General features: G+C 43.9%; 1 protein-coding gene across 1 annotated transcript in view; it reads left to right on the top strand.

Annotated features, from left to right (window-relative positions):
- ESPN (espin) overlaps window positions 1-15156 on the top strand; it is a 926204-nt gene that overhangs the window by 511162 nt on the left and 399886 nt on the right. The window lies entirely within an intron of this gene.

Raw genomic sequence — 15156 nt, 5'->3', positions numbered from 1 at the left:
GGGTCATCTGTGGAGCTCTGTGGTGGGTGCATCGGTGGAGCTGTGTCGGTTGAGCTGTGTGGTGGTTGCATCAGTGGAGCTGTGTGGTGGGTGCATCGGTGGAGCTGTGTCGGTGGAGCTGTGTGGTGGTTGCATCAGTGGAGCTGTGTGGTGTGTGCATCGGTGGAGCTGTGTCGGTGGAGCTGTGTGGTGGGTGCATCGGTGGAGCTGGGTGGTGGGTGCATCAGTGGAGCTGTGTGGTGGGTGCATCGGTGGAGCTGTATGGTGGGTGCCTCGGTGGAGCTGTGTGGTGGGTGCATCGGTGGAGCTGTGTAGGTGGAGCTGTGTGTTGGGTGCATCGGTGGAGCTGTGTGGTGGGTGCATTGGTGGAGCTGTGTGGTGGGTGCATTGGTGGAGCTGTGTGGTGGATGCATCTGTGGAGCTGTGTGGTGGGTGCCTCGGTGGAGATGTATGGTGGGTGCATCGGTGGAGCTGTATGCTGGGTGCCTCGGTGGAGCTGTGTGGTGGGTGCATTGGTGGAGCTGTGTGGTGGGTGCATCGGTGGAGCTGTGTCGGCGGAGCTGTGTGGTGGGTGCATCGGTGGAGCTGGGTGGTGGGTGCATCGGTGGAGCTGTGTCGGTGGAGCTGTGTGGTGGCTGCATCGGTGGAGCTGTGTGGTGGGTGTATCGGTGGAGCTGTGTGGTGGGTGCATCGGTGGAGCTGTGTGGTGGGTGCATCGGTGGAGCTGTGTGGTGGGTGCATCGGTGGAGCTGTGTGGTGGGTGCATCGGTGGAGCTGTGTAGGTGGAGCTGTGTGGTGGGTGCATCGGTGGAGCTGTGTGGTGGGTGCCTCGGTGGAGCTGTGTGGTGGGTGCATTGGTGGAGCTGTGTGGTGGGTGCATCGGTGGAGCTGTGTGGTGGGTGCCTTGGTGGAGCTGTGTGGTGGGTGCCTCGGTGGAGCTGTGTGGTGGGTGCCTCGGTGGAGCTGTGTGGTGGTGCCTCGGTGGAGCTGTATGGTGGGTGCCTCGGTGGAGCTGGGTGGTGGGTGCATCAGTGGAGCTGTGTGGTGGGTACATCAGTGGAGCTGTATGGTGGGTGCATCGGTGGAGCTGTGTGGTGGGTGCATCGGTGGAGCTGTGTCGGTGGAGCTGTGTGGTGGGTGCATCGGTGGAGCTGGGTGGTGGGTGCATCAGTGGAGCTGTGTGGTGGGTACATCGGTGGAGCTGTATGGTGGGTGCATCGGTGGAACTGTGTGGTGGGTGCATCGGTGGAGCTGTGTGGTGGGTGCATGGGTGGAGCTGTGTGGTGGGTGCATCGGTGGAGCTGTGTAGGTGGAGCTGTGTGGTGGGTGCATCGGTGAAGCTGTGTGGTGGGTGCCTCGGTGGAGCTGTGTGGTGGGTGCATCGGTGGAGCTGTGTGGTGGGTGCATCGGTGGAGCTGTGTGGTGGGTGTCTCGGTGGAGCTGTGTGTTGGGTGCCTCGGTGGAGCTGTGTGGTGGGTACCTCGGTAGAGCTGTGTGGTGGGTACCTCGGTGGAGCTGTGTGGTGGTGCCTCGGTGGAGCTGTGTGGTGGTGCCTCGGTGGAGTTGTGTGGTGGTGCCTCGGTGGAGCTGTATGGTGGGTGCCTCGGTGGAGCTGTGTGGTGGGTGCATCAGTGGAGCTGTGTGGTGGGTGCATCGGTGGAGCTGTGTTGGTGGAGCTGTGTGGTGGCTGCATGGGTGGAGCTTTGTGGTGGGTGCATCGGTGGAGCTGTGTGGTGGGTGCATCGGTGGAGCTGTGTGGTGGGTGCATCAGTGGAGCTGTGTGGTGGGTGCATCGGTGGAGCTGTGTGGTGGGTGCATCGGTGGAGCTGTGTCGGTGGAGCTGTGTGGTGGGTGCATCGGTGGAGCTGTGTGGTGGGGTCATCTGTGGAGCTCTGTGGTGGGTGCATCGGTGGAGATGTGTCGGTGGAGCTGTGTGGTGGTTGCATCAGTGGAGCTGTGTGGTGTGTGCATCGGTGGAGCTGTGTCGGTGGAGCTGTGTGGTGGGTGCATCGGTGGAGCTGTATGGTGGGTGCCTCGGTGGAGCTGTGTGGTGGGTGCATCGGTGGAGCTGTGTGGTGGGTGCATCGGTGGAGCTGTGTCGGTGGAGCTGTGTGGTGGTTGCATCAGTGGAGCTGTGTGGTGGGTGCATCGGTGGAGCTGTGTCGGTGGAGCTGTGTGGTGGGTGCATTGGTGGAGCTGGGTGGTGGGTGCATCAGTGGAGCTGTGTGGTGGGTGCATCGGTGGAGCTGTATGGTGGGTGCCTCGGTGGAGCTGTGTGGTGGGTGCATCGGTGGAGCTGTGTGGTGGGTGCATTGGTGGAGCTGTGTGGTGGGTGCATTGGTGGAGCTGTGTGGTGGGTGCATCGGTGGAGCTGTGTGGTGGGTGCATACCCTAGTGAGCAACTAACTTTAACTCTTAGTACCACACGCCATTAGTTACCAAAATTGGGAGTAACTAAATATGTTTTTGTTTGTATTTGTGCAACCGTGTAAAGCTCGTTTATTCAGTTGCTGCTCTTTACTTTGTCATGATTGTTTGACATCAGATTGATAGACTTCAGTCAAAATTAAGTAATGTTAGGCTAAACGTGCTTCCCGGCGGGGCAAGGAGAGTTGAGTGGAAAGGTAAACAAGTGTCGTAGAAACAAACAAATGTAGCCGTGTCTGGGCAGTGAAAGGGGAGGAGGGAGGAGAAATGCGAGTCACGGCAACAGCCTTTGATGTGCTGGCCGGCTGTGCAGTGAATAATTAGGGGAGGAGAAATGCCGGCTGGGGGAAGCTTGAGATGCCTGGTGGCTTTATTGTGCACGCGCTTTTTGCCAATGCGCTTGCGCATTGAGCTTTTTTTCTCGGGCACTGCAACAAATCGCCGAGATGGATAAGCTCTGTTTAAGCTACAATATAGCTCACCAGCTATGCGCATGCGCATCAGCAGGCGAGCCCTAAAAGGGGATAAGACGGGAGACTAAACCATAAAGGTAGATAAAATTATGGGAAAATCAAAGATTTGAAAAGGTGCATCATATAACACTCATACTGTAAACAATAGAACATGATTGGTAAAAAAATGGGAGGCAGAAAAACGGTTGGTATGATCGATAAACAAGCGAAAATAGGAGAGAGCAAAAAAGAGTGTCAACGAGTTAAAATATAGGGAAAGTCTATGGAATAGCTGGAGATCAAGAGTGGGTCACAGAAATGAAAAAAGAGACAGACACACCAATGTCAGGTAGAGCAGAATTACCCCATTGAGTTTGATCTGCCTAATTCAAAGTGGGTAGTTTTTTTGTTATGTAGGAGAACCATTCACAACCTACCCAGCTGGTATCTTTGACCAGGAAAATTGCATGAGGCGGTGGCTGCAGCAGCAGCAAAGGCTGTTCCCATTTTTTGACTGAGGCCATATAATGATTACCCCTGCCAGGAAAAAAGCCAAGAGGTGCAAGTGTAAGAAGTAGATGGTGGTAGGTGTAGCTGTTGTATGTGCTTCCAGGAAAGCAGAGTACACATCAGTGAAGCAGCCCCATGCATCACCAGAAGCTTGTAAGTTGGTGGGGTGCCATTATGGAGCAATCAATTGCACTTAAGACATCAGGAAGTGGGAAGGAGCATAGAATTCCCTTGTCATCCTTTGCCTTTCATCCAGTAACTGTGACATGGTGATGAACTGGTGCACTGTACTGGTGGTGCATCTCAGTACCTCATGCAAGCTTCAAGACTGGCTTGCCTGTGAGATAATTATGTTATCAAAATAGACCATCTGGAAAGACCCAGTAGTTATGAAATGGAGTGCAGCAGTATTTTACATTGAGGTATACAAAAAGTGATTAATAAAATGCTTGAATTCATCTCAGCTACTGGTAATTATTCAGGCAACATCTCAGTCCAGAGTTATTTTGCACACCATACCTCCTCAGATTGGGCCCAGCCTTATGCAGATTAGTTTTGACCTCACTCCACTAAGAACGGGGGGCCTTAACTGCCAGCCCATGTCAACTGTGAACAGGAACACAAGCAACCCAAGACCGATTTTGCCTTTATTAGGGATCATCGGTCAGATATAGCTTGTTTCCAGTGGCACAATGTGTACAGGACGCCCATCTAGGCATACCCATCTCACTTAGGGCTTCGCCATAAAGTATACAAAAATGTGATGATGGAATGCATGATTTAAGTTCAGGCACTGGTACTCAGGGCCGCATACCAGTTCATCATTGTTCTGCACACCACACACTTTTGGCTTGGACCCATTGATATCCAAACCAGTCTTGTCTCTTCTCCAATAAGAACAGTACACCCCGATCTGACAGGCCAAGTCCTCCCTGAACCAGAACATAAGCAACCCAAGACTAGTTTCGCCCTTATTAGGGCTCATCAGTAGTGTATTGCTTGATTCCATGGTTCAGTTTGCACAGGACCAATCTCTGGGCATACCAATCCCACTTAGAGCATTGCACTTAAGTATACAAAAATGTGATGGATGGAGCGATTGAATGAATCTCAGCCACTGGTAAATTATTCAGGGCCTCATCCCTATCCATTGTTCTTTTGAACACCATACCACCTCAGTTTGGTCAAGTCATATGCAAATCAATCTTGATCCTGGTGCAATAGGAACATTCCAGACTTAACTGCCAGGCAAGGAACTTCCTGAACTAGAAATAAGCAATCCAAAACCGTTTCACCCTGATTTGGGATCATCAGTAGGGTATAGCTTGTTTCCAGTGCACAGTGTGCACAGAACACCTGTCTGGGCATACCCGTCACACTTAGGGCTTTGTACTCAATTATAAAAAAGAGTGATGGATGAAATGCTTAAATTAATCTCAGCCACTGGTAATTTTTCTGGGCCTCATCCCAGTTAATTGTTTGCATTATGCGGGTAGTACTACTATAATAAAACTTTATGTACCACAAAATGACAGAGTGAGAGTGAGGGGTAGAGAAGAGGGCAAGAAAGATCAAGAAAAACAAGTGAGTAATACAATAGGGAGCGAAATATATATTTTTTTTTACAGGCTATGCATCATTTAAGGTTTCACTGCCTATTGATACGTAACTGCTTTAATGCAGACATCAATTAATCCACACTCCACATAGGCATGGGTATTCATGCATTGCACCCCCCAAATTTACTATGCTTCATAGAGCAAGTCAGAAAAAGTTGCTGAGCTTTTTCTACTAAATCTGGGTTGCTACTGCTGTCATCCCCAGTACTGGTGTTTGTACATAGCTGCTTGCCATGAGGCATATGCTCCAAGTGAGATGCAGAGAGGAGTGTACACAGTCTACCTTTCAACTTGTTCTGAAAGCAAACCCTTCCAGTACAAAGTCCTATATCTAGTCAAATGCAGAAAGATCCCATGCATTGGATTTAAGTTGTGCTCTGCAGTACACATGCAATGTGTCATTCTTTTGGTCAATGAATATATTTCTCTTTGTGTCTGTTACAAGTAAGCGTTAGATTTTGACGTTTGACTATCGTAGTAGATCAGGATATGAGTCAAAACCTATCAGTGTTTGCACTGATCAGTGCCAGGAATACAATGTGACACAAAGCAGTGGTAAGTTTTTTTTTTGCACTGAGAAAATGGGCACATTTCAAGTGCAAAATACCTTTTTCCATGGATAGTATATACTATGTGCTGCTTTGTGTTGCTGTGCACTGTAATATGATGCAAAGTCCACTAGACCTGAATTACTTCATGGAGGGCTACGAGTAGCTCACAAAGCTGGCCCTATGCCGATCAAATTAAACCATATCATTCTTGTGTCAGAATCATTTGCTTATTTCTTTATTGTAATTCTCATTTATTAACTTATTGTTCCTTTATATATTTTACATATTTCAATTGAATAACACATAAAACATGATGTGAGTACATACAATATATACATCACTATACGATTTGATCCTGTATATAGTGCTGATTCTTTGATCAATTTTTTCAAAGGCCTTTAGACACAAGAAAACAAAACTATTTACAGACAGCTTTTCAAAAGGAAGATACCTCATACCAATCTGATACCCCAATGCATTCAACACCAGTCTCTCCCGGCACACCTACACATTTATTTAGTCACTTTTTACATTCATACCCATCCCAACCGCTGATTCAAATCACTATGCTCACCAGGTTATGGACATTTATGAACTAAAAAATCCTAGGCTTAATGGTCTATAAGGTTACATTTTAATCGATTTCTTAGAGCACAGTGGTGGGTTCTTCTTTTTATCTATTGGTGAAGGCCTTCCTCTTTTTTTTGTGTATGACAAACACTGGAGTTTATCTTTAGAATGAAATTGTTTTCTTAGGCTGGCCTTGATTGTTTTTATGTTAGTTACAGATACCCCCTTTCTGATTCACCAGCTCTAAGTTGTTATCTGAGGTGGTCCTGTAGAATATGGATTATAGACATAATTTCCACTGAAACGTACTTAGACTGGAGTGTACAAAATCCCAACCTACAACACAACAACAGCTGGAAAAAATACTAATTTTCACGTTGTCCTTGGATAGTGTTTGTAATCAGAGTTGGGATGGGTATGAATGTAATAAGTGAGTGAATGAATGTGTATGTGTGCAAGGAGAGAGTGGCATTGAATGCATGGGGGTATGAGATTGGTATGAGATATCTTCTTTTTGAAAAGCTCTCTGTGTATTGAGTTTTGTTTTGTTTTGTCTTTTAGTCTAAAGGCCTTTGTTACTGTTTTTAAGACACAATGGGAAACATTGATCAAAAAATCAGCACTATATACTTGATCAAATTGTATAGTGTTGTAAATATTGTATGTACTTACATAATGTTTTATGTATAATTCAATTGAGATATGTGAAATCTATAAAGGAACCATAAGTTAATACATGTGAATTACAATAAAGAAATAAGCAAATGAGTATGCCACAAGAACTATATGGTTTAATTTAATTTGCCTAGGGCCTGCTTGGGAGATACTCATAGCCCTCCATGAAGTAATACAGGTCTTTGTGGAACTTTGCACCATATTACAGTTGTTTGTTTCCCCCTCTGTCCCAGACTTTAAATATTGCATTTTAGGGGGTACCTTCTTTTGCCCCAAAAATTGTTTTGCTTTGCATACTCACAAAGCGGCAGTAAATCTGTGCCTGAGTACTTTTCCCGCTAAGGAGTGATCGACGCATGTCATTGCACTGATCACATGCATATTTATCCCCCTCATCAAATCCAAACCATGCGCAGGTTATTAACAAGTAAAGGCTAAGGCCCATAAAACAAGTCTTCTTCCATTCTTTCAATGGTGTATGTACAGCATGTAGATTCCTTCAAAATATATAGTCCATATACCAGATGAGCTACCTCTACCTTAAGAGCATTACAACCAAAAGAGGTGGCTGGGCTGCCTCTAGAGTTCTCACTTCTAAAAGTGCATTATTACCTTTAAGTCAGAAAGAAATTAAGTCATTCCCTTGATTGTGGCCAGTTGGCAATTTTGTTTCCAAACTGTGGCAAGCTTCTTAATGTCTCCACATTTCTTTCTCTGTCCTCCCTGTTTATTGATTTTTACTCTTAGTGCCCACAAAGCGAATTATATTCTGGTCTCGCACCTTTTTTGAAATGGAGGACCATGAGGTCTACTGCATTCATATTCCGTATTATAATATTGTGATGGGGAATTCTCTGGTTTTACATGTTTTGGACACTACTGTATACATAAGAAAGCAAGCATGTACAGTTCATAAGAAATACAGCAACTAAGGAATTGCTATTTGCGTAATCAGTAATTCTAAACATAACCTTTTTTGCAGTGTTTTTAATAACCTTTTGTTCATAACCCTCCATATTTGCATAAAAAGTACTTCCTGCTTGGGTAGAACCCTCTTGTTCTGAGGAAGCCACAATACATTTGATTTTTCTTCAGATGATTCATACCTAGTAGATGTTAATCAATCCATCAGGTTCTTTTGAATGTTATCTGTATATAACATGACAATGAATGCAGACAACTATTGACTAGCTTTGCTGTTTTAGCGTGATAATTGGCAGTTGTGGAGCTCACAAACGCCACAGATGTATCCTGAGATATTGACAGAAATACAACTGGTAAGATGGAATGGGTCATTCTAAAAAGATGACAGATTTACTTTTTAGAGTTGTCACTTTGAAAGATAGATTGAAAAGCAGGTGACCCAAATGCGAGAAATTTAGCACGTTACCTTTTCTTATGTAACCGGGAAGACTTGTCATTGAGTTAACAATGTTGACATGCACATTCCCATTTAATAAAAGTAAGACATTGCCATGTTACGAGAAAATCCTCAGCGGTGTGTTCTACAAACTAAAATAAAAAACGCAGGGTGCCACTTGTAAAGAGTCACATGCCATTGAAATTTTCCGCCGTGCACGCACAAAAAACGCCATTCATTCGTGTTTCAAAGCGTTGCACCACAGTGCAAAGGGGCAACAGCAAGGTCTTATGTGATATTTGTAGTTGAAGTACATCCTCGAGTTCAAATATCTATGCGGGGGCAAGCAACTAAGGGTAAGCACCTAAAATGTGCAATCTTCTGTAAATTACATAAACAAATGGGAATTACTTGCAATATTTTGGGTGCTCGTTGTTTGCACCTGAATTTCACACAACACCAGATCATGCTACTTTGGTTGATCTGCCTCTGCATGAAATCCAAGAGATTCTTTGTGCGACTCCCACCATATTATGCTCCCTTTGCATTTAATTTGATATGTTTGCTGTGGAGAAGTGTGGCTCAATGGTTAGAGCGGCAGACCCTGATGCATAGGTCTAGCCCGGGACCAGGGTTCAATTCCCCGCCTCCACGGGCCTTGGGCTCAAAATTCCACGGACCTGATAATTCTCGCCTCGGTGCCTATTCCAATCATGGAGTCCCACTCTGCAACTCTGGGCAATAGCTTGCTTAATCTCCACAACGGCCCCCACAACGCTTAGGACGCCTAGCCTCCACCTTGGGGGTGCCCAGGAGTGGACACCCCACAGGGAAAGCCAGGATGGGTTCCACAGCGGTATTCGTACAAGCGCCTTGAGACCCTTGCGGGTGAGTAGTGCGCTATACAAGTATCAATTTACATACAAGTATCAATTTACATTTATATCATATAGCATTGCACTTGCATCAACATTTTTGTGCAAAATATATTTTGGACCGGATTTTTAACTGGTTCTTCCATTAGCACTGCTTTGTGTTGTGTCTTTATGTGTAACTTATGAGTTCAGATCCCAGTAAAGCCAGATTTGTCTTTCTGAGATTGGTAAACTGTTAGTAAAGTCTGTTATTTGCAGCACTTCTAAATGGTGTGGTTTGAAAGCGCTCTATGAAAAAGTTATATATGAAGCTTAGTTTTTTGCAGCCACTGACACATGTAACATAACTAGCAAGAAAAGGATTTGCCAAGGAAAATCTATTAAGATTGCAATACAATGATAGTTTTCTTGCAGCGACACATGAGGATTATGCTTAAAGCCATGGTTCTAACCTTCAAATCTCTCCATGAGATTGGGGCCCCCAACCTCAGGAAGAGGTTTCAATTCTATTCCCCGGGTTGTGCTCTGAGGTCAGCTGCACTTCAGTTAGCTTGCATCCCTAAATCTTCCTGTGCTCGAATTGGGGGCCGCTCTTTCCAGGTGCAAACAGCATGACTCTGGAATAGTCTTCCCCTGACACTGAGACAGACGCAGGATCGTCTCTCTTTTAGAAAGTCATTGAAGACCTGGCTTTTTCAGCAATATTGTGATTTCTGCATGATAATGCCCACAGTTAGCCCCACCCAGAATTTGTAGCGCCGGGACACTTAATCAAGTAGCTGTGCGCCAAGTCCCTGATAACATAACATAACAAAAGAACAGGTAAATGTTTGTATATGTTTTAAATATTTATATTTATACATACATATATATATATCGCCACTAGGTAATATATATATATATATGTATAGCTCATGTGGTTTCTTACTCGAAAACACCTCAAGATTCCTGGATATTTTTCTATTTCAATTCGTACAAGATCTACCATCTTACATTAGAGATTCAATTGATTTCTTGAATAGGATCTCCAATATACCAGGGAAGGATGAGTATACAATGATAAACATTGATGTTGTATCATTGTATACTTCGATTTGGCATGAAGATGGGATCAAGTCCTGTGAATCATTCCTTCGATCAAGGTCATTGAATGTACTCCAACAGACCAACATGCTTGTAGAAATGCTACGCTTCTGCCTCATGAATAACGTCTTCATTTTTTACTAGCAATATTACAAGCAAAGCAAAGGTACAGCAATGGGAATTTCCTTTGCACCCACATATGCTAATCTCACCATGGGAATGTGGGAGGCAGAACAAATGTGGTCAGAAAGAAATAAACATATGATGGAGCAAATTGTACTGTGGGTACGTTACATAGACGACCTGTTTCTGATTAGGGAGGGAAACACAGAGGATTTGACCATCTTCCTCAAGGGTCTCAATAACACCTCCTTTCAATTTCAATTTACTTATAACATCAAAAAAGTAATGATTGACTACCTGGATATTCATATCTATATAAAAAATCTGAAGATCTGCACAACACTTCTCCGTAAGTCAACTTCATGTAACAGTATTCTTTCAGCTAACAGTGCACATCCCAAGTGTTTAAAATGGAGTGTTCCATATGTAGAATTCTTCAGAGCATGAAGAAATTGCTCAGAAGAAGAGGAATTTCTCTCACAACTTGATGAAATGTATCAGAGATTCTTAATCAGAGGATACCCAGTAATAGTGTTGGATAACGCTAAATCAAGAACTTTACAAAAGAAGAGAGAAGCCTTACTATTGCTGAAGAGAACAACTATGGAACAGGGTGAGAATCCAGACAGGAATGAAATAAGATACATTACACAATTTAACTCATCCAGCAAAGCCATAAGAGATACACTCCAAGATCACTGGAAAATCTTAAGAAGAGATGATGACCTAAAGGAAATGACGTCAGACCATCTCAATATCACATATAAAAAGGCACCATATTTGAGCGATATTCTTACACATAGCCATCATCAAAGAAGTGAATGAGGTGGCAGTAAAACACAATGGCTAAAAGCAAAAGGATTCTTTAAATGCAAAGCCTGTCGTTATGGCTTGAATCAACAAAAAACTGACATCATGTCCGGTGAACACAAGGTCAACAGAGAGCGGATCACTTGTGAAACCACGCACGTGGTCTATGCCTTAAAATGTGAATGCGGCAAGGAATATATAGGTAGCACCGTGAATAAACTAAAATTGGGTATTATGCAACATCTGAGGGCTACAAAGAACAAAGACTTTTCTTATGCAATCGCAAAACACATTTGGAATGTGCATGGTGGCAATTTTGATAACTTAAAGTACTATGGAGTGGAACACATCCCATCAGAGGTGGAGATCATGATTGTCTTTTGAGACAAGCTGAATCAAGATGGATCATTATGAAAGGAACAGAGATTCCATGGGGCCTTAATGCAGATGCCGAACTACATAATTTCCTATGAGGACAATTTGGGACAATTTAGCTGTAGAGAAAACTGACCCATGGTGAAAAATGTGTGTGTGACCGAAGAAAACATCTCTATTAGAAATAGAAATATTGTGATGTAGGGAACAGCCAGAATATAGGATATACACACATCAGAAAATCTAGTTATCTGACTTCTACTAATGTTTTTATTAGGATATTTCTATCAGGTTGTTTATCTAAAAGAACAGAAGGAGAGCTAAAACCCAGCCGAGATGTAATGATTTCCCATAAAATGGTCTTATTGTGGCCAATTTCTATAAATTGGCACATACTTTTGATTGGGGCAATTTAAAGTGCAAATCTGGTACTTCACCAAGATTGGATAACAATGTCCCTTCACTATATTATATGGAATTAATTAATGTATATTTCATGAAGGGTCTCGCTTGGTTGATGTGATACTTATTCACTGCTCGGGCCCCCAAAGACCATCTTCAAGCATATTGGGAAACATTATCAAATCAATCTAACTGCAGAGGGTCCTAAACTGCTGTTATTGTGGTTTTCTATACATTCTAATATTGTATGAATATATAGGGATTCGGACTCTACACACATTGCACATTTGTTTAATGTCACACAGTTGCCGGGTAAACTCTTAATTGTTGCTGCAAAAGCAAATATATTTAAATGCCACATGAATTTACAATGTAACTGGATTTCAAGTACTTTACAAGTTTATATAGGTATTCATGCAGCTGAAAATGTCTAAAATCTAAAATGAATATGATTATTTGTTCCCTTAAAAGATACACCTTTTCTTTTAAAATGTTGGGATTTTTTGTTAATTGGGGGCGGGTCAAACCAACCCCTTTTTAAACACCCTTCACTGATTATCACATGACCCGGATGAAGGCCTCTGGCCGAAACGCGTAGGTCGTTTTTTTGTTATCTGAGGCACTGGAAAATCTTACAGCAAGACCCAGTAATCGGTAAAAAAATGGGCAACCATCCAGTCATCACCTACAGGAGAGCAAAGAACTTACAAGATCAACTAATCCATAGTCATTTTAAAAAAATCATCAAAGAAAAAACTGTGGTTAAAAACTAAGGGATTCGTAAAATGTTATAACTGTAAAGCGTGTGAAATTGCTAGACCAACAACGGAAATACTCATGCCCAAAACGAAAAAGTAGCAAATCAGAGAATGCATAACATGCAATAGCCAATATACAGTTTACATGATCGAATGCCCTTGTAAACTAAGATACATAGGGAGCACTATTTGTGAACTTAAAAAATGTATCTTAGAACACGTTCGAGCGACTGTACACAAGGACAGAAGCAACGCAGTTGCAAAACATATGGAGACCCACCATAATGGGGATTGGAAAATGTTGCGATTTTGGGTCTTAGACATATGTCCTTGTCTGACAGAGGTGGCCATAAAGAAAAACTTTTGCGGCAAAAAGAGTCCAGACACATCCTCAACTTTAGAACAATGACACCTTTTGGTCTTAACCAATCAGAAGAACTGTACATACATTTGTAATAAGATAAGGACACAATAAGGACATAAGAACTGTATATACATTTGTAATTGATATGAGGACATAATAACTTCGACTTAATTCCTAGATAATATCCCGTTTTCACTCACAACTATATGTAACTTCACATTCCCTCACAATTCACAACTCCCACACCCTGCTGCAACAACTCACCCACAACTTGGGGACCATCTACAATGCCCATCACCACCCACCCGTATCACACTTAGAGGGAATCCTCTTGACCTGCCTTTCTTATTTGCGACAATAGAGGTCAGCCCACTGTAGGGCGGTATTGTTTATATCTAGATATCTCGTAAACTAAACGGGATAAATAAATAACGACCCGTATGGTCTACATAATATGGGAACAAAAGATTCCAAAGGTTTGTGTGATGCGGAAATGTTATTTTGTCTCAAAACTGCCCTTTGTGCTCAAAGTCAAGGTTTGACTACAAAGCCCATAATCCTGATAACCTTGAGGGGTGTGGCATATACAAACTGTGGTGGTATTTGGGAACCGCCCCTTCTGGGGGAGTGACTTTGCATGCAACTTTATTGTTTATAAGTTTGTGAAAATGCACTTTAAAATTACCGTGAACAAGACAGCGGAGGCTGTCGAAACGCGTTGGTTTTGCTTTGTTTTGACACCCCAATGGATTCAAGAATAAATTAACAAGAACTTTGTTTCGTGGTGATTGCGACTTATTTACTGCGACTCAAGGCTTTCTCTATCGGAGGAATCATTGTTGTAAGATATAGCGGTTGGGCTCAACCGCAGGAGTAACGCGGCCACGCTTGCAGCGCCTATCGGGAGAGGAAAGGGAGCCATACGGTTGGAATATATATATATATATATATATATCTATATATAAAAAGTGCAAGTTGGGTCTTGTGGTGCATGGTAATTTTAGGGATGATCCATCAAGCGGGGGCCGAAAAAAGGGGGGTTGAAAAAAGTGCATACCCATGTTAATTCCCATAGGAATTTTAGACATGAGTACAGCCCAAACTGCTGAACAGAATTACACCAAATTTGTCAGAAAGCTAGATCTTGATCCAGGAAAAGTGCTTTTTGTTATTAAGTCTAAATCTGCTTGGTAGTTTTTGAGATATTCAAAGAAAGCCACATTTGTATATCTAGAAGCACGAACCCTTAGCACATCCTGCTGATCTAGTGCAAAGATCTGATTGGCTGCCAACACTTCAACCAGGAAGCCGTCTTGGGACTGGGACTCTATTGAGTCCCACACAAAAAAGTAAACAAGGAGAAGGGGGCTTGGTAGGAATACCCTTACCCCTAGGTCTGGTGCTGGGGTCCCCCAGGGACCCCGCCAGGGCCAAAAGCATTTGTTTTATTTTTGCAGTGAAAATCACAACCGATCTGCAAATTTGCCGCAAAAAAAGAAAAAAAAAAGTGTGGTCTCCCTCGCTTGTTTACAGTATAGCCCCCAGGTGGTCCAGGTCCCAGGGGCATGTGGACATACAACAGAAAAGGAAGGCAGTGCACTGGGTCCCAGGCCTAAGGCTCTGTTGAGCCCCCGGGGACTACCCGCTCCCATGGGCTTTTTTAATATATTGGAGTGGAGTGGTACCATGCAGAATCCCTTCTGTGACTCTTTAGAGCCCCAGGGCTTAAAATAAGAAATTAGAGGGGGCCATGCGGACCCCCTAGGAACCCACCCTCAGGAAATAGCAGTTTACTTTCACTTGGCAGGAGCTTTGACAGCTCTGGCCAAGCAAGAGCAAACAGTAACTCTGTTCCCAGCGGGCTGGAGCAGGAAAACTTCTCCTGCTCGCTGGGATCTGAGTTTTCATCTGTTTCACAGCTAAGTGTCAGCTGGCAGGGAAATAAAAAATAGATGACAGAATTGCTCCCACATGTAGGGAGCAACATTTTGTGCTACTCCCTATGTGCAGGAGCAATGCTGGCTCCTGGCTGGAGGTAAGGAGCCAGTAAGGACCATGGGGAATTGAGGCCCCTACGCTGTCCCCAACATAGTACACTAGGTATCCTTTGTAGGCCCCGGGTTATCCAGGAGCACAACCTGGGCCAAGGGATGATGTCCCCAAGCCCAAAATCAGCCTGGGCGGGGGGCTGCATGACCTGCC

The sequence above is a fragment of the Lissotriton helveticus genome, chromosome 5_1 (assembly GCF_964261635.1).
Source record: "Lissotriton helveticus chromosome 5_1, aLisHel1.1, whole genome shotgun sequence".
NCBI classification, from domain to species: domain Eukaryota; kingdom Metazoa; phylum Chordata; class Amphibia; order Caudata; family Salamandridae; genus Lissotriton; species Lissotriton helveticus.
The sequence above is the reverse complement of the archived record's forward strand: the minus strand, read 5'-3'. Positions and strand labels throughout refer to the sequence as shown.